A 19,837-nucleotide genomic window follows, 5' to 3' on the forward strand; every position below is an offset into this window, starting at 1 on the left:
TATTTTTAAATACTAAATAATTTTGTTTGAAGAAAAATTAAGTGAGTTTTAAAAGTTTGTGTTGTTTTCTTCAAAAACTTGTACCTGCAATTATTATTAAACATCTTGGGTTAATGATAGAAGATAGAGCCAAATTTTTGACAGTTGGATATTATCGGCTGCCTGGTGGCGAAAATTAGAAACAAAATTCAAAATTTTATGAAACTGAAATTAGCTGACAGCTGCCATTTTGTTATTCTTACAATAATTAAATTACTACTTAAAAAACGTTAATTTTTAACACATTTACAAGTAGAATTTTTTCTAATAATTTATTTATTAAAAAAAATTCTAAAAAGCATCAAGCTAACTTCAGTATCCTTAAATTTAATAATTAAAAACAAAGTTATAGTGTTGATTGACATTTTTTGCATTTAATTAAAAAGTAAATTATTTTTAAATACTAAATAATTTTATTTGAAGAAAAATTAAGTGATTTTTTAAAGTTTGTGTTGTTTTCTTCAAAAGCTTGTACCTGCAATTAAAAGAAGACATCTTGGACTACAAAATAAGGTTAGTAAACCTATAAAAATTTTGACAGTTAAATAACCTGAAAAATCTGATGAAAATAAAGTTAGCCGACATCTAAAAAATTTTGATTTTTTTTATTAAAAAATTATGACAAAAAAATTCTCTGATTTGTTAAAAACTTCAAAAACTATAAGTGCAATTTTTTTAAAATATTTTTTAGTTATAATTTAATAAATTAAGCAAAATAAAAAAATCAAAAATGTCGGCTAACTTTATTATTATAAAAATCTGTTGACAAAAAATAAGAATGACAATTAAGAGTGACTTGTATTTAATGAAAAGTACTTAATAATTGTTTGGAGTAATTGATAAAAATAGTTGGGATGTCTTACAATAGAAAATAAGTAAATAAGGTAAGTAGTAAAAGTATGACAAGTAAAAAGTGGTGTTGGTGTTAGTCTTAGAATCGGCATTGGCGTCGGCCGAGAAGGCACCGAGCGTACTTCCTGTATATTTACCGGAAGTCGCGAGTCAGAGACTCAACTCATACATACAACACTTATATCTAGTGGAGTACTCGCTACTCGACTCAAGAGTTTACTTGGCGTTACGCTTCCTTACGCGTAGCGTATTTACCGTCGTACCGTCTCGGTCCCAGTTTGTTTCTGTTTTCTGTGCTACTACTGCTTCATAACCTCCATACAACTTCATAATACTACAACTATTATATTATATTATTATTGTTGTTATTATTACTACTAAAAACTACACAAGTAACGAGTAACGACGTAGTTGGGTTAGCACGGCGTATATACACCCCTCGTGGCTCGTCGTACCAGCATACGAGTACAACGACAAGGCGGATGATGCCAGAGCTGAATAAGAGTTAAGATTGGGGAGGACAGTGTAGAGGAATAAAGAATAAGGAGAGTCGGTAAAGCCTCCGCTCCCAAGCGCAACCATTTCAAGGACAGCTTGCTAGTCATTTTTTTTAAATAATATTAAGTGCAATTTTAAATTCAGACTTGCTATTTTATTTTTGTTTTTAGGCTAGCTTTTACTTACCTGTCAAAATTGCATCGCTCAGGACTTATAATACTAAAGTTAGCCATGAAAATTAAGTTAGCTGTCATCTAAAAATTTTTAGAATTTTTTTTTACTGAGAAAATCATAAAAAAAAATTTTTTTAATTTTCATTTGTAAAACTGTAAGTTCAATTTTAAAAAAATATTTTTTTGCTCTAATTTAATTTTTTGATTTTTGTTTAATTATTAAATTAGAATATTTTTAAAAAATTTCACACAATATTTTTCCAGTTTTTTACAATTGAAAATTTTTTTTAATCATTTTTTCAGAAAAAAAAATTCTAAAAATTTTTAGATGGCTAATTTAATTTTTATTCAGGATTTTGGAGGCTAGAATATTTAACAGCAGATTATTTTGTAGATTTTTATAATTATGGTGAAAAAAAATATTTTTAAAAAATTGCACTTTTAATTTTTACTTAAAATTTTTTTTAGCATTTTTAATAATAGTAAGGTCAGCTGACAGCTGTCAAATTTTTTTAGTTGTTATAAAAAATCAATTATATAAAAAAAAAATGATTCTAAAAATTTTTTTACAATGATTTAATTATTATAAAATTCTAAAAAAATTATAAAAGCAATTTCATTATTTCAATTTTAAAATAAAATTAAAAAATTGTCAGCTGATTTAAAATTAATTTTTTTTTTTGATTAATTTAATAATAAAAATCCAAAAAATTTGTATTAAACCTTGATGATGAGGATATGGAAGATCAGGATGAGGATGTGGATAATTTTTTATTCTGGGAAACGGTAATTTGAATATAGAGCAAAAAGTACCATTGTTGATGGATGAAAGAGCTGAATATCAAGCTTGAACCAAAGATGAATGTCGAGTACAGTGGTATAGTAATGGAAGAAAGGAAAAGGTGGTTATAGGGTGTAAGGTACCGTAGCAAGGTATAAGGTATAAGGTAAAAAGGAAAAACTTCGGTGGGTTATTCTGAGGACTGGGAAGAAGACACAAGTTGAGCGTATGGGGGCAAGTGGCGCGTGGCAATAAGTATCGGATACCGCCAGATGTTATGAGAAGAACGGCAGCTGTCCCTCCTCTTGGCATCTTGGGCACATCGATGGCGTCGCGCGAGTTGTCTCTCAAAGCTTACAGACCTAGAAGAAGAAAAAGAGGATGAATTTTATTATTTAAATTTATTCCAGAGACTGGAATTATCTTTCAGACAGTTGTAGAAATTCTATTCAGTTGAGTTTATATAAAAAATCTTAAAGATCCACGCTTTTATGATGGATGGAGGTTTCATTTGCATGGCTTTGATTTTTTGGAAAAATTTTTTATCAATTGTTACTAAATTTTGTTTGGGAATCAACAAGGTTTTCTTTTTTGGAAATATTGAATTTAATTCAATGAAATTTTGAATTTTTTATTATAAAGGGAAGAAATGAATAATTTTTTATTCAAGAAAAAATTTTTAAAATTTATGAAGAAATAGTTTTAACTAGCAACCTTGCACTATGTGACTGCCGTGAATTGTGAACTATAAATAAATCAAATTTTACTTTATTAAATAATGACTTTTGTTAAATTGCACTGTAATTTCGTAACTACTGACATTTTTAAAGATACAAGCTCATCCCGATGTTACACTCATCAAGAGTTTTCATTTGAGTACCCACATCAATTTTTCATATATTTATATATTTTATATATATGTATATATGAAAAATATATCAAAAATGCATGTGGGTACTCAAATGAAAGCTCTTGATGTGTGTAACATCAGGATGAGCTTATATCTTTAAAAACATCAATATTTAAGAAAGTACAGTCCAATTTAACAAAAGTCATTATTTAATAAAGTAAAATTTTATTTATTTATAGTTCACAAGTTAGTACGATTAAAACTTTTTAAAATAAATGAATAATTCTTGGATTCTATATTTATATAAAAATAATGAGGTTGTAAAGTCTACTATAAATCAAACAATTTTTTCTAAAGACTCTAGAATTTATAATTGAATAATTAGGTTTAAAAATGCGTTCGTTAACTCCGATGTTCAATTAAATTAAGACAGTGGAGTAAAAATAGCCAGAATTGAGACCCTTTATAGATCTCGTACACAGAGAGCCGCATTTGCCCTCGACCTATGCCCACTTCCTTTAAAATCCCCTCGTATCAACTTGTATATATCTATATATATATATAAAGAGGAAGATAGTTTTATACAGCCGACATTGGATCACCCGGGCGTCAAGCTCGCGATCGCCAAGTAATCGAATCTCTGCACCTCCTTTTAGGCACCTGCCAGCAACACCCAAGACTCCCCGGCCGTCGCTGTTACTTGATAATTTACTTTTTTTATTCATATTTTATTATTTTGGATTATTTACATACATTTTTATTTTATTCTCTTCTCTAAAAAAGCTTTTTATCGCCAGGTGAGACACTTATTTACTCATCATCAGAGTTTGCTCACCTTGCTTCCTCTCGTAAGTTTGTCAAGAACTATCTCAATTTAAATGTTTATTAACAACTACTACCAGCTGCTTCTTTATTTATTATCTACAATAAAATATTTATATGTTATTTTCTTTTTCTATGCATTTCTTCTTATGAGATTATTTATCAACGGATTTTTATTTTTTTTATTTACTTTTAAGATTATATCTTCATAAGCTTTTAATTATTTCTTCTTTTATTATTTATATAAAAAATTTATCAATTAAATTGTATTTTCTAAAGCGAAAAAAATTTTCAATTATAAATTTTTTATAAAAAAATTAAAGAAGAAATAATTTAATTAATAAAATAAAATATTATTGTAATTTTTTAATTATTTCTTCTTTTATTATTTATGTAAAAAATTTATCAATTAAATTGTATTTTATAAAGTGAAAAAAATTTTAATTAAAGATTTTTTATAAAAAAATTAAAGAAGAAATAATATAATCAATAAAATAAAATATTATTGTAATTTTTTAATGTGAAAGTTTATATATAAAAAAATATATAAACAGCCACGTGCCATTTGCACAAAGAGTGAGCAAATAATGATGATGATGATGATAATGATGTCTAAGATGTACATTGTAAATATACGTCCGCTGCAGAAGGCAGCACATATATTGAGATCTGCTGGCAGCATCCGTCAGACTGTCAAGCCCGCGACCATCTGTTGCTTTTTCAGCCATTTATTCATCCTACTTATTCAAAACTATCGATGGTAGCCTAAAAATAACCCAGGCACCCTGAAGCGGCCCCGATATATCGCCCAGAGTATCTAGCAATTCCAAAATTCCAATACTACATACCGCTTAGAATCAGTCTGGCATTAATTGTATTGAATATCCCCAGAGTAACAAGAGCTCTGGCACGTGTCTCGTGTAAATTCGGGAATACTTTCCGCATAAATAAACACCGTACATGTACAGAATACCCACCGACTGGTGAATATATATATATACTGTCCAGGCGGGTAATGTGGATGCTGGATGATGAGGCAGGTGGCGAGGTGGTATTTCATTTCGTGCACATTAAACGCCAGACGGTGTCGTGTGTAGCAAACTGGTGCATGCAGCATTTGTCCTCCGAGTCATCTTTGGCGAAATTGCTCCAGTCTCTTCTCTGGCGATTCAGTACGGTAGTTTTTATTTCGACCTAAAAAATTTATAAATAATTATTATAATGACATCAAAATTAATATTAAAATGACTTTAGTTAAATTGCTCTGTACTTTTTTAACTATTGACGTTTTTAAAGATATAAGCTTATCCCGATGTTATACTCATCAAGAGCTTTCATTTGAGTACCCACATGCATTTTTTATATATTTTATGTACAAATATATAAAATATATGAAAAATTGATATGGGTACTCCAATGAAAGCTCTCGATGAGTGTAACATCAAGATGAGCTTATGTCTTTAAAAATGTCAATAGTTCACAAGATGCAAGGTCATTTCTTAATTATTGACATTTTTCAAAATATAAACTCATTTTGATGTTACACTTATCAAGAGCTTTCATTCAAGTACCCACATGCATTTTTGATATATTTTTTATATATTTATGTATATAATATATATATAAATATATAAAATATATGAAAAATTGATGTGGGTACTCAAATGAAAGGTCTTGATGAATGTAACACCAAGATGAGCTTATATCTTTGAAAATGTCAATAGTTCACAAAATACAAGGTCATTTCTTAATTATTGACATTTTTCAAGATATAAACTCATTTTAATATTACACTCATTAAGAGCTTTCATTTGAGTACCCACATGCATTTTTTATATATTTTTCATATATACGTATATATAATATATATAAATATATGAAAAATTGATGTGGGTACTCAAATGAAAGCTCTTGATGAGTGTAACACTGGGATGAGCTTATATCTTTAAAAATGTCAATATTTCACAAGATATAAGGTCATTTTTTAATCATGTATCTGAAGGTAGTGCATTTTCTAATGCAGCCCAAATACTTATCATAATAAATTTCGGTGAGAATGAAACCTTGAAAAGGCACAAATTCAAATCAAGACCTTTGCAATGACTCAAAATTTTTCTTATTTTCTCAATAATATAGATATTATTATCTATTTTATTAATTTTACTAATATACTTAGAATATATTATTAAAAAAATTCTTAAATATCTGCTAATTTTACTATCATAAAAATTTTTAGGCCTGGCAATTTTATTATCAAGAAAAAATTGGCAAAAACTTTAACAGATAATTATTTTCTGATAAAGTGAAAGTCGCATTCGTTCCATCTGCTAATAAATGCATGCTTAAAACCTTTTTTTATTATTAAGAGATGAAATTTTCCTGATAGTAGCCATCAGCTTCAGCTTCTCGGATATCTTAGAAGATCAATTAAAGTACATGTAATTTATAGGTGCAGCCGGAGCGCCTCGGTATATTTATCAGTGAGATAATAAATGTGTCCTGGAGATTTATAGTTTAAGATAAGCCTAGCCTAAAAACTAAAAGCTAAAAAATAAAGATGTGATGAAAATAATAGTTGATATTCAGAAGAATAAGAAAAGAAGAATAAAAGTTTGGAAATGGGTGGATGAGAGAAGGGGCAGATGGCATTGCAGCCAAGTGGCAGCGGGCACGCGCCAACAACTGAGCTCTACTCGGAACATCTGCCGTTACTTGGCAGCAGCTTATCCACGTAGCATGCACGAGGAGTTACAGTACCGAGTAAAGTTGTACGCTGCTCCAAACGAGGGAAAGAGAGGAAGAAAAGGAACCACCGACTCATCCAGTTCCAGTTTCTTACTCGGTGCTCGAGTCACTGTTTTTTACTTCTTTCTCCCTCTCGGCTCTGCTCTGCTCAGCGTCCCAGCCACCTTTGTGAGTTTCAGCAGAGCAGATCAACTCCCACCAGCCACTAAATTTTCCCAGATGTCAATTTCTCGACATCTTTTATTTCATTTATTTCCTAATACCTTTTTTATATTCATTCTTTCTTAAATCATTTCAATCCTGTTATTGTACTCAACGTTTATTGTTGTTGTTGTTATATTTTTTTTTATTATATAACAAGAGATGCATTTTTTTCCTGGAGCGTTTCAGTCATTTATTTTCACATTTAAAATACATTTCCCTTTTTTCAAATGTCCGGTCTAATATCAAGAGGTCACTTTTAAATGTTTCGTATCCGTCAAATTTATTTCTATTTAGTTGATTGAATCTGCTGGTGACAGATTTGATCATCAGAATCTCAGGTTGACAATTTTATTTATTTCCTAAAATAAAAAATAAATTTATTGTCAAAGTTATACTCTAGCAAAATTAGACGAGCATATTACACCATTTAGGCGTGAGCTTGGATGGCTATCCATAAGTAAATGTCGAATCTATTTCTTAGCATGTTACTTTTATAAACTGTTAAGCATAGGCAAACCTCTTTACTTGCGTGAGTTATTTATTGAAGACTTAGATACTAGACGCTCTGAAAGACTGGCAGCAAAAAGGAATTTTATAAATTTTAAAGTACCAAATTTTACCTCGACTGTTTATGAATCTTCTTTTGTTGTTAGCTGCATTCGTCTTTGGGAAGAGTTGTCAGAGGATCTAGTCAAAGCGCCTAGTATTGATATTTTTAAGAATAAAATCTTTCATTATCTCTTCGAACTTGATATTTAAAAATTGTCTGTTAAATTCAGTTAAATCATTAAAAACTATGTAATCAAACAAAAATGTTACTTAAATCTTAAGTTATTCTTCAATCTGTATTGTTAAATTATATTCTTCTTTTACTCTGTCAAAATATACATTAAGTTAAGTATTTATTAAGTTATAAAATATCGTTAAATTAAGCATCAAATATGTAAAATATTTTAATATAATGTAAACTTTTCTTTTGCCATCTGGCCAGTTAAGGCTTTGGCATAAATAAATATATCTATCTATCTATCTAGCAAAATTATTAATTATAATATTATAATTTTTATAAAAAATAAAATAACAGTAAAGTTAGCCGACCTATTTAATCTTTTGATTATTTTTCATTTATTAAATTATAACTAAAAAATATTTTTAAAAAATTGCACTTATAGGTTTTCAAGTTTTTTACAAATGAAAATTTTTTTTTCTTTCTTTGTAATAAATTTTTTTAATAGAAAAAAAATTATTAAAATTTTTAGATGTCGGCTAACTTAATTTTCATAAAAATAAATTAGGATTAAAAAATGTTTTAAAAAATTCCACTTTCAATTTTCACATTGAAATTTTTTAATTAAATTTTCTTTTCATAGTAATTCAATTGCAATAAAATTATTAAAAAATTTCTGTCAGTTAATTTAGTTAATTTCAGTGTCATATAAAATTATATTAAATAAATTAAAGGTTCATTATACTGGTTAGCTAAAAGCTGTCAATTCTTTTAATTTTTATAATCAATTTTAATAAAAAAAATACTTAAAAAAATTTTCACTAATAATTTTGAAAATTAATGTAACATATATTTAATAAGTTAAAAAATTGTATAACAAATAAATTATGTCAAAAAAATTGATATCTGGAAATTTAAAAAACAAATAAAAAATGCAATTTTTTAAAGATAATTTTTTGGAACAAATATTTTTGTTAAATAAAATTAAATATTGTTACTGCTAACTTGAATATTACCTTTTCATTTTCACTTGACAATTTTTTTTATAATTATTAAAATTATTATTAATTATTAAGAAAAAATCAAATTTAAGTAAAAATTAATCAATAATTTTTATAAAAGTCTTATCAAAATTATAGTTGTTATAAAATATAAATTAAAATATGTATTACAGAATTTAAAAATGTTCAATCGGAGTATCGAACGAACTATCGCATAAAAATAAATAAACATAACACTGAAGTTAGCTAACAGCTGTAAATTAAAAAAAATTTTACAACAAATCAATTGCAATAATAAAAATACTTTTAAAAATTGCCACTAATAATTAAATTACTTTAAAATTCTAAAAAAATTCCTGTCAACTTCAGTTTCATAAATAAACAATTTGAGAAGATTACCTATTAATTAAAAAAAAATAAATCATTAGTTAAAAATTAATTAATAAAATTAAAATTAAATAATTAATGAAAATTAAATTACAACTGAGAATTTTTATAATTTTTTTTAATGAAAAAATTATTATAAAAAAATTTCACATGTAGAAATTTTTAAAAATTATCCGTGCAATTTTTTTAAAGTATTTTTTCACTTATAATTTAATTAATAAAAAATTTTTGAACGTCGGCTAATTTTAATATCATAAAATCATACTCTATTTTTATTTCTATAAAAGGTTCCTTAAAAAAAAAGTACTATCGTAAATCCTGTACGAATCCTTACTGAATTGAACCTTAAGGTCTTCTATAAAATAATGCAGATTAATATACAAACGATGAAAAAAAACTAAGGAATCAGATTTCGTGTAGAAACGCGTGCAACCATGCATATATTTGCTTCCTTCCTCCCCCTCCTCCTCTAACAGCATAGCACGTAATGCACTGTACGTCCATTACTTGCAGGCATTATTTCCACGATAAAAAAATCCTCTGGAGAATTAAATGTACGTACAAATAAAAGATTGCTTTATTTTGGATTGCCGAAACTGGTAAGGACAATGGGTAATCTCTTACATGTGCTGGTCATACTGCCCACAGCTCGTGTCCCATAGGGGCACAGCATACCTGGCGAAAAAAATCCTACAGGCTGTACTGGGTTCAACAGGGAAATTCCAGACGTAAATAATACGAAAAGCGCTTCATCAGCGTACAATAAATTCCAGATGTTTTTGGACCTTGGAAGGTTGTTTTTATGACGGGTACATCTGGTTTCCAGGCTTCCGATTATTTTTTGGATTTTCCTCAGATATGAAAGGTGCTCTGTAAATCATACTCTTAAGACCTTCCAGCTTATATATATATTATATTAGCCTGTAGGTATATATCTCTACCTACACATGTCTATTTTCAATGAAAAAATATTTTTAAAATAATTATTTTTTTTCTTTCTTCGACTTATATTGTTTTAATGAGGACGATAACGGGTCCTATACTCGGCAGGTGTATGACAACGTAAAATATAAGTAAATTGAGTAGCATTATAGAATGAAAAAGAGAAAGAGTTTATATAAATACACGAGCTAAGTGCTTCTATATTATATATAAACTTAAAATATTTTTTATTATTTAATCACCGAATAAACTTATCTCTTCTTTTAACTATTTATAAATATTAAAATATTATATTACCTTATTTTTTTTTTCTCACCAATTATTTATCCCAGTGACCTTAATTGCGTGATAATAACTTTAAGTACAATTATTGATATTTTTTGCAGTTAATTCTGAAAAAAAATAATAAAATTAGGTGAAATCATTAATCTATATTATTAAGAGAATAAGAAAAATTTTTTGTTCAGTGTATTTATATGATAAAATGGGTTTGTTGGTTAAATTTGGTATCGTTGGAAAAGTCTTGAGCTGGAGTTGTGCCTTTTTAAGGTTTCATATCATTCTCTCCAATAGTCAATTTATGATGATAAGTATTTAGGCTGCATTCGAAAATGCTCTATATCTCTAGATACTTAATTAAGAAATGACCTTGTATCTCGTGAACTATTGACATTTTTAAAGATATAAGCTCATCCTGATGCTACACTCATCGAGACCTTTCATTTGAGCACCCACATCAATTTTTCATATATTTTATATATTTATATATATGTATATATGAAAAATATATCAAAAATGCATGTGGGTATCCAAATGAAAGCTCTTGATGAGTGTAACATCGAAATGAGCTTATATCTTTAAAAACGTCAATAGTTAAAAAAGTACAGTGCAATTTAACAAAAATAATTAAGAAATGATCTTGTATCTTGTGAACTATTGACATTTTTAAAGATATAAGCTCATCCCGACATTACACTCATCGAGACCTTTCATTTGAACACCCACATCAATTTTTCATATATTTTATATATTTATATATATATTATATATATGCATATATGAAAAATATAGCAAAAATGCATGTGGGTACTCAAATGAAAGCTCTTGATGAGTGTAATATCAGAATGAGCTTATATCCTTAAAATATATATTATATATAAGTATATATATGAAAAATATATGAAAAGTTGATGTGGGTACTCAAATGAAAGCTCTTAATGAGTGTAACATCAGGATGAGCTTATATCTTTAAAAAGATTAATATTTAACAACGTACAGTGCAATTTAACAAAAGTTATTATTTAATAAAGCAAAATTTTATTTATTTATAGTTCACAAGCTACAAAGTGACTGTAAGGTTGCTAGTAAATTATTAATACTGAGTTAAAATTTAATTATGTTAGTTTACGAAAAAATAACATTCCATAGTTGGGAAAAGCACTTTTAGTGATGCAATAGGCGCTGATTTTGTAGGAAGAAATGTTAATTATTTAAATTTATATTTACCTAACACTATTTTAGTGTTTCAAAGTAAATAAAGCCAAAAAAATATCTAAGCGTAATAAAAAAAAACTGATGAGAATTTTTATGAAGGTAATAAATTTTCATTAACACTAAAAATTTTTCTCATTCACCGTAGAAAGATTATAGAGTTATAAAATTAAGTAGAATAAAAAGTAATTGATAAAAGGAATCACCAAACTCGGTTGGAATTTAAGATAAACGCGCAATAATTAGTCACTGAGCTTATAATTCCTCTAATTAACCAGCAGCAGTCAAGCTAATCTATTTTCTAAATAAATTTCTCTATTTCCACTAACACATTTACATATACTTAATTATTTTTTAATAACCGTTGTACTTGAGCGTAATTATGCTGGTATGTTTCCTTAACTTGGTAAATATTTAATTTATAACCAGCAGAAACTCTTATTGCAATAATAATATATATATATTCTGTATGTTTATTTTTTACGTAAGGAAAATTTCCAACACAAAACATCTGCCGTATTTTTTATTTTTCTTACGAAGCCATGCATTTAAATAATAAAGGAAGTTTTAAGTAAAAATACTTACTATAGTCTTCGCTATTAGCTATTACAGCTAAATTATCAGCCGTAAAATAACCAAATAAAAGCTTCGGTAGTTATTTGTTAATTAACCAAAAATCGAATCGTCGAGTATATAATTTTTTTTCTTTCCTTAAAAATAAATCGCGCTAAAATTATATATATTTCCACGTGTAAATAATTTTTAAGGCTAGTTGTATGAGACAGATGGTAAGAGAAAGAAAGAACGAGAGAGTGCGACCAGGTCATGATTCAAAAGGTTGTTCTTCCATCATTTTGGGGTGTCTCGCAGCTGTTGTTCCTTTTTACCTTCCCTTGTCTTGTTTTCTTTTATTTTCTTTTCTTTACCTTTGCCAGGATGAGTCCTCATGTCCTGAAGGTAAAGACGACGATTCTTCACTGATTTTTTTTACAACATATGCCGAGTATATTTTTATTATATAAAAATTGTTATCCGTACCTGGATTATGTTTACATCTCCATATTTTTTTAAGAGATTTCATTCCAGTGTGTAACAGTGGACAAATATAACAGTTGGGCAAATATAAACATCAAACTTGGATCACAGATTTTGTTCTTCTCGCGCAATCAATAAAAATTAAAAAAAATAATTGAATAATTTAACATGCCGGCGAAGAACAGAAAAGCTACTCGACTCGACATATAACACCGAAGATGTCAGAGTAGAAGAGCGTCAGATGGATGTATCAGCAGCAGGAACAGCAGCCGTACCAGAAGGGCAATAACAATCTGTTATTGCTTTTGCGGCTTCTGTTTCTTACTTCTCATTTCTTAAGATCCGTAGCTACTTCATTTTTGTGGTTGTTACACATTTGAGAATTCAGTCTTCAAAATGCACCATAAAAATAAGACCATTAATTAAACATTAAGCATACTTAACTTAAAATATGCTGACGTGACGCTTTTAGTTTTTCAGTTAGGAAAAGACTAGTAACTACCTTGATTTTTTCAGTATTCGAGTATTGTGCAGTAGTGTACACTGATAGAAGGATTTGTTTATAGTTAAAAATATTTGTTAATATTTAGCCATTTTTTAGTCCTTAACAAATATTTCTTAGTATTAAATAGTTATTAAATACAAACAAATAATTTTAAATACTAAGAAATATTTGTTTAATACTAAAAGTCATCTCTAATAAATGATTTGTTAACTATTAACAAGTATTATTTAATACAAATAAATACTTCTATCAGTGTATACATGTACAGTTCTCGTCCATATTCAAAATATTTAAAGAACTTAATCTTGGAAATTTGGATAATAAATGAAGATGTTAAATTATAAGAATTTGCAACGTTTTGCTAATTTATTTCAGCTTCATCAGGCTAATATTTCTTAGTATTTAAAAAGATTTATTAATATTTAGTAAATGAATATCAGATTTATTAAATACAAACAAATTTTTTTAAATACTAAGAAATATTTGTTTAATACTAAAAAGTGGTGTCTAGTAAATGATTTGTTAGTAACAATTATTTTTGAATACAAATAAATCTTTCTATCAGTGAAGACTTAATTACTAAATTAATTAATAATAATTTAATGTCTTTATTTATTGTCCAAATTCCCAAGATTAAGTTATTTAAATATTGTAAACAATATTTTCAGATGTTTAATTTATAAAGCGCTTTATTTAGAACAAAAGCCACTTATTGGGAATAATTTGCAAATATGTGAGTCTAGGCCCCGCAGGGGTGATGAACGGAATGATTTGCTTGTTGTACCAGGTTGTCACAGTACCAAATATGACAAATCTTTTTTAGTAAGTGCGATTAAAGTATGGAATCGGTTACCTTCATACTGCACCTCACAACCTACACTGATAGAAGGATTTGTTTATATTTAATAAGCTTTATTATCTGTTGATAAATGATTTTTTAACATCATAGGATTTAATAAATATTTAATAAATTATTTATTAAATAATATTTACTAAATATTAATAAATATTTGTTAACAGTTAACAAATATTTATTAACAGTTAATAAGTAATTTATTAAGTACAATTTATTAATTGTTAATAAATATTTATTGATGGTTAAATGTACTTTTCTCCCAAATAAATTAAATTATTAATAGTTAATAAATCCTTCTATCAGTGTACTTTTCCTGCTTTCCGTAAAACATGTTTTAATGTATTTTGGAGGTTCCATGGCCTGAAAACAATAAATAATAATAATTTATAAATATGTAGTCTTGCAGGCTGCACTTGAGTGAAAAAAAATCCTGAGTGGATGCTGTTGAATAATTTGACAGTCAGCCACGCGCCAAAAATAGTACTCGTGTCACGCGTACGTACAGAATAGTCTAGAAAATAAGACTAACAATAATAATACCACCAAAAAAGATAATATTAACACTACTGGCTGTATATACTCCCAAAGAAGAAGAATCAGAAGAAGAGCAAGGAGAAGGAAGAGTGGAATAAGAGTAGGCATCTGTTGCATCGGGCCAGCAACCACCGCCATGACCAGGTGCTAGCCACCTTCCGTGTCTCCCCTTGATCTTTGGGAAAAAACCTTGTGCGTACTCGGGCGCCCCTCCTACTTGCTTTATTCCTGAGATTTCCACCATCTGCAGTCTGCAGCACCTTTCCGGCAACGCTCTCTCCTTATTCATCCGCATCGCTGGTAATTCTCTATGCCAACAACTCTATGTATATCATCTACATCGGGATCCGGGCATCAATGTTGCTCTATCCCGTCGTCCTTCCTCATACTTTCATCTTCATTTGCGTACGACCTTTTATTTATTTTTTCGTACTTCATACAGCACATTTCGACCTCCAAATTAATTTAATTAAATTGTCCCGGGGGAGTTATTTCTTCGCAATTGATTAATTGTCACTAGCAACCTTGCATTCTCTATAAATAAATAAAATTTTGCTTCATTAAATAATTACTTTTGTTAAATTGCACTGTACTTTCTTAAATATTAACGTTTTTAGGTAGATTTTGTTAGAAATCTAACTATTGCATTAGTCCTCATGGTGGAATTTTCAATTGATTTTGCTAATATATGTCATAATTAGTCAAGTAAGTTCCAAAAATACCATTGGTTAAAAAATTTACATAGGTATGTATATATATATACATATGTAATATAACCGACCTTGTCATCAGGATATCTGGGAAAGTTTTCGACCGATCTTGATGAAACTTGGTACACATGTTCTTTGGGTAATTACCTTGAACGAGTTCAAAGATGAGCAAAATCGGTCAATTAGTTTAGAAATGGCGGCTATTTAAAATTTTTGAAATAGTGAAAATCACGTTTTCGGTTACTTCATTGATGTATAACTTTTGATTGAAAAAAGATAGCTAATTTTTGAAAATTTCATAGGATAGCTCATGAAATTGCCTTCAGTTTAACGTATATAACATTGAGTTTTTGTTCATTTTCAGTTATTTTATCAAAGTTAAGAGGTCTATTGAACCATTTTCAGGCAATTTGTAGTACAACTGACTTATGAATGTTATTCTATCAAGTATTGTCAACAGATCCTAATGAAATTTGGTACACAATTTCCTTAGACAATTAGCTCGCATGAGTCCTAGAATAGACGAAATCAATAAATTAGGTTCGAAGTAATAGCATTTTAAAATTGACAAAATAGTAAAAATCACATTTTTTGTGGCTTTATTGATGAATAACTTTCGATTGAAATAAGATAGCTAATTTTCGAAAAATTCATGTGAAAGCTCATAGCATTGCCGTTAATTTAATGTACATAACATATATCAAATTAAATCTACCTTCCATTTCGGGTGAGGCCGAATGGCATTTTTAAATATATAGTTGACAAGATACGGCAGTCACATAGTGACTGCAAGGTTGCTTAATATGATAAATAGTTTTCAGAGCCTAGGAAGAAAAGTTGAGAAATAGGGCAGATGCAGTACATCAGAGAGCACAAGTTGGTCCACAGCCTTAAAACTAATAAAATAATCATAAAAATAATAAATAATAACAAAACTATGATTATTATAGGTGCAAATATATTTGATCGAATAATGATACGACTTGGACATATGTGTGTTGATTATTTGGGATGGAGCAGCTTCAGGATCGGTGGATACATATATCGGACATACGCATATCCGACCAACAGACGAGAGGAAGAACAGCAGCCGTCTCTTTTTGGATAGCTCGCTCAGCTGCCGTAGCTTCCCACGCTACTAACACACTTATATCCTCGTATGTGTTTTCATATGCTGCTGCTGCTGCTGCTGCACCTACCAGCCCACCAGCCTACCTGACTCCGGCATCACCGATCACACACACTCACACACTGTTAATACCTGATGCCTATACAAATGTCCAAAAAGAAGGACAATGCCAACTTTCATGCGGTCTTTCTAGGCACATGCCACTCTGCTTTGCCGAGCAGGTGTCTCAGCGCTATTATTGCCAATTCAATATATTTCGGATATATACATATATACATATATACATGTATTTATACACTAATGTATTATAAATAATATTAACTATTTATCCTTTAAGGATAAATAAGGCCCGGGCTACTTTATGGCTCCGGATCGGTACAGATGCAAAAGCTATCGGCGGATCATGAGAACGCATCTGATTCTCAAAGTGAGCAATGGTATACACCGAGCCACAAGAAGATCAAGAAGAACAAGAAGAAGCATAACAACAATAACAACAACAACAACAACAAGACCAAGAAAAAGAGGAAGGGTTGATCGTTGGTTCCGCCATCAGCAGGGTGGTGTCTAAGATGTAGATGGAGGATCACAGCTGCTGTTCGGCAACCAACCTTATTCCACCGTACCATCTTTTTTATTTATGCCGTAGACTTTTCGGTTCGTCTTATTCTCCCACGCTCCTGGTTCACATATATATACATATATCTTAACCTGTACTCTATATTTATCTCGAGGGTTAGGGAACCGATTCAAAAAATTTATACTATTTTTATACTACTGACTTTAAATACATCATTTATTTTTTTGCACGGAAATTTTAAATTATTCTAGATTCGAAAATGCTCTATCTCTATAGATACATAATCAAGAAATGACCTTGTATCTTGTAAACTATTTACATTTTTAAAGATACAAGCTCATCCTGATGTTACATTCATCAAGAGCTTTCATTTGAGTACACACATGCATTTTTGATATATTTTTCATATATACATATTTATATAATATATATAAATATATCAAATATATGAAAAATTGATGTGGGTACTCAAATGAAAGGTCTTAATGAATGTAACATCTGGATGAGCTTAGATCTTTAAAAATGTCAATAGTTCATAAGATAATTGTTAAATTGAACTGTACTTTCTTAACTATTGACATTTTTAAAGATATAAGATCATCCCAATGTTACACTCATCAAGAGCTTTCATTTGAATACCCACATGCATTTTTAATATATTTTTCATATATACATATATATAATATATATAAATATATCAAATATATGAAAAATTGATGTGGGTACTCAAATGAAAGGTCTTAATGAGTGTAACATGGGAATGAGCTTATATTTTAAAAAATGTCAATAGTTCACGAGATACAAGGTCATTTCTTAATTATGTATCTAGAGATAAAGCATTTTCGAATGCAGCCAAAATACTTATAATTATAAATTGACTATTGGGGAGAATGAAATAAAACCTTGAAAAGGTACAAATTCAAGTCAAGACCTTTCTAATGATACCAAATTTAACCATAAAACCCCATTTTATCATATAAATACACTGGCCACAAAATTTTTCTCATTCTCTTGATACTATAGATGATAAAAGCAGAGACCAGGTTGAGTGTAAAGACAAAAACTAGAAGTAAAAAATAAAAAACAAAAAGGATGAAGGTACATGTGTTGGATTAGTTCCTTCCCTGGATTTAATAATCATCTACAGTACTGTTCAACAGGAACTTGAACAATTAATAATAAGCAAGTCTCCTTGCCGGGCATTGAATTTTTAAGACAGGATGTCGTCAGAATAGAGCACAGTCCCTTGCCGCTCGTCACATCTGTATAACATGACGTTTCTCTCACTGCTCATTCGATTTCTATTCTTCCGAGCTTACACACTTCCATCCTCGTCCAAGTTCAGGAAGAACTTTCGCATGAGAGACCTCTGCTTAGTATAGTACCTAGGGTTACATGTACGTAATATCAGCTCAACATGTGTCTGAAGAATTTTGGCTCCCCTCGTGTATTTACATCCTGAGGAAAATAAATAAAAAAAAAATTCACAATCAACTGTGACGAAGTAATCACGTACCTGGACAACAGAAGCACGTACTTGAGGATATAAAGCCATAAATCACAGCCATAACTGCACCCTACCTAGTCTCTTTAATAGTGTCTTCTTTTGCAGGACAACAGTCAACATATAAATAAATAATCCTCAGAGTAAACAACTGTTAGATCCAATCGATCGCTATTAATCTTCAGTAAACAACGCATGCAACGGATGAGCGTTGAAAATAAAAATAAAAATTTTAATAATATTTTTTAGACTTAGTAAGAAAAATTTCTTGACTGGGGAACAAAAGTAATTTTTTTTTTTTAATTCAAATTATCATAAATACTTGAAACAATAAATTTTTAGATTTAAAAATTTTACTCTTGAATATTTGATACCCTTTTTATATTATTTTGGCGTGCAATTATACATATCGGCGGTCTAATTAGCAATTGGTTTAACTCCTTATTTTTGGAGGATGAATTTTTAACATTTTTATGTAGTAATAGTCTAATTATAAATTATTTAAATGATCCAAATCAAAATATTATACGTCTATTAGATATTAAATTGTTTTTTAGTGATAATAAATTTCGAACTAATTGTTTTTTCGCACAAATAGAAGTACGAGAATTTTTTCTAAAATGGAGTTATACAATTTTCTAATTAGAACGTCAATATTGAATGAAAAAAAATCATTCAATGTTATTTGATCTTTCTATTTGACATGTTAATCAATAAAAATATTAATGAAAATTAATTTCTATCTTTATATTTAATTTTTTGGAGCAAGAGGCTGAATTTTCTCAAAACAAAAAAATTTTCTTGACTTAAATAAATTTTCTTGGATCAAGATACGCATTTCTTAAAGCAAGAGAATTAATTTTGTTGGAATAAGTCAAATTTCTTGTAAAAAAAAAATTTTTTTTCATTCAAAAAAAACAATTAAGAAGAAGAAAATTTTCTCACCTTGAGAAAATTTTTCTCTTGATTATTTTATATTATTTTACCGTGCAATTATACATATTAAATGAAATATTATTTGACATGTTAATCAATAAAAATATTAATAAAAATTAACTTCTATCTTTATATTTAATTTTTTGGAGCAAGAGAAAAATTTTCTCCAGACAAAAAAATTAACTTCTATAAAGAACTAAATTTTTTGGAGCAAGAGGCTGAATTTTCTCCAAACTACAAGTTTTTTTTGGCTTAAATAAATTTTCTTGGATCAAGAAACGTATTTCTTAAAACAAGATAATTAATTTTTTTTTGCACAAGAAAATAATTAAAAAGAAAATTATTTTCTTGGCTGAAAACATTTTTTTCAGTGTATATTATAAAATTACGGGAAAAAGTGTCGGCACGTGATAAAAAAAAGTATACAGAGAGATGGGAGCCCACTTGAAAGGAGGCGGAAGTGGCCCGTGTAAGGGGTGATTGCGACCACCTTCGCTTCCGCTATATTGAAGCTCTTATGGGATGTGGATGTGGAT

General features: G+C 28.8%; 1 long non-coding RNA gene across 1 annotated transcript; it reads right to left on the minus strand.

Moving 5' to 3' along the window:
- Positions 1-2,242: 2,242 nt before the first annotated feature.
- LOC123264130 lies at positions 2,243-9,945 on the minus strand. The gene is made up of 3 exons (XR_006509277.1): positions 9,755-9,945; positions 4,993-5,209; positions 2,243-2,705 (listed from the first exon to the last, which is right to left on the minus strand). It is a non-coding gene; the product is annotated as an uncharacterized LOC123264130 (long non-coding RNA).
- Positions 9,946-19,837: the final 9,892 nt, after the last annotated feature.

The sequence above is a fragment of the Cotesia glomerata genome, linkage group LG4 (assembly GCF_020080835.1).
Source record: "Cotesia glomerata isolate CgM1 linkage group LG4, MPM_Cglom_v2.3, whole genome shotgun sequence".
Taxonomy (NCBI): domain Eukaryota; kingdom Metazoa; phylum Arthropoda; class Insecta; order Hymenoptera; family Braconidae; genus Cotesia; species Cotesia glomerata.